Below are 1,964 nucleotides of genomic sequence, written 5' to 3'. Positions count from 1 at the left end.
ACACAAACACACGATGGAAATAAACAGTGCTTTGTTCGAGAAGTAAATAAAAGAAGACAGCAGATAGTATCCTACAAACTGCCACATCCACGCAAAAAAATTCCAGGCCTTTTAGATAAGTATACATCTTGTCGTTTTGTGTTTCTGTTAAAGTTAAGTCATAAAATAACAACATAAGAAAAATAATATCTGCATCTTTATATACTGTATTTAAATCGGATTTCAAGTAACAATCCTCGCGCCTGGTAGTGTGCGCTGTGGTAATGAGCCTCTCACGACAGCCACTGATTGGTTATCCATCCCTGTCAAATGTGTTTGACTGTACACAAGCTCAAGCTGGAGACATTACAGAATACAGAGAAACATATGCAATGTTGAAAAACACTCAATACCATATGCTAAGCTACCTCTGGGTTAACCTTAAAACAGTAAAAGATGGCTACCTCCATGGCTAACACATCGCTTTGCCCCGATGCAAGTAACCATGTTGGGTCAAGTAAAACTCCCTCCAAGGTATCATCTTCTAGCTATGACATTGGACAAGCTGTTTTCTCATTGGTGTAATGATTAACCCTTTGTTACGACACAGCTAATAAGAATAATCAATTCAAGGACCCCACCACAGAGGTCTTGACGAAATCTTGTTAGCCTCCTGCAAGTCGTTTTCAATGTTGTGTGTCTCTCCAATTGTTCTTAAGAACTCATGACTAACATTTACATGAAATAGCCTTTGATTGAGCCTTTGACTACATTCGTCCATGTAAGGCAAATACTGCTTTTTGCTTACATGTAAGCATTGATTCCATCCAATGCTAATATTTAAAAATGGCTAGAATTAGAACTAAAAGAAGAACAATTGAATCCTCGCCTGGACAATCAGATGCATTCCTGTTTCTCTGTGTGCTCTCTCTAGCATATGGGAAGAAAAAGAAGAGCAACAGATCAAGATGTTATCCTAAATGCCCCAAACAACCAAGTAACAAAACGCCATCATTATAGCAATGTACAGCCAAGGCTTGATAGATCCGAAATACTGAACAAGATTTGTCATTCCTTTTTAACAATGAAGCACAGACAACCAGGGAAACATTCGATCCGTTCACAATGCTATGTATGAGAGTAGACCTCTTCAAACCCTTGGCATTCTCTCAATTCAGACAGGAACTCATGGCCTTGAACAACATTATTCCCTGCACCTCCTGGTGTAAAGGGTGTTTTGCATTAAACCGACTCAGCCAAACCTTTTTCACTCGCTTGCTGTTTGAAGCATGATGTAGTTAATACTTATCCTGAGCTGCACTTTTTGTCGATTTCTGATATTAGAATCATCGAAAGAAGCCCCCAAGTCCCCCCCACCCTCAAATCCTCACAGAAGCTCAATGTACCCCCCTTAACATACGATGCCCTTTCAAATTTTCATATTTCTGTTTGTTGTTGTTGTCCACAAAATATTTCAGGAGAAGCACATACAGAGTATTCACAGCAGCCTTTACATGGCGTGTTCTTGTCACAATTAACTCCCCTATCCTAGGCTTAGGTCTAGAGTGTATGTACAGTTCTGAGTTGGCACTTGACAATGACATATGGTTCTTCTCCAGCAGCTCTTCACCACCCCTCCACCCCCTTCAAAAAACAGGAAATAAACAAACTAAAAACGACAAACGAAAAATCTCTCAAAATGGCAGGCGGTCTCCTCTCCTCCGTCTAAGTCCTCTGTTCATTCTCTCCCTTTTCAGGCCTCTCTTCACGGATTTCCACCGCTCCTTCCCTTCATCAGTTGTCTGTGTTACGGTACATTTATTATATATATTTATATAACTCGCATGGTGTTCAATTTTGAGAACAAGGAGTTCTCTCCCTCTCCTGTTGTTTTTTGGGAAGGAGGGGAGGTTGGATGTTTGGAGGGGGTGGTGGTTGATGTCTCCCTTTGGCCGGCAGGGTCTGGGGTGTAGTTTTTTGGGCTG

Source organism: Sprattus sprattus (assembly GCF_963457725.1).
Source record: "Sprattus sprattus genome assembly, chromosome: 2".
NCBI lineage: Eukaryota > Metazoa > Chordata > Actinopteri > Clupeiformes > Clupeidae > Sprattus > Sprattus sprattus.
Note: the sequence above shows the minus strand (reverse complement) of the source record.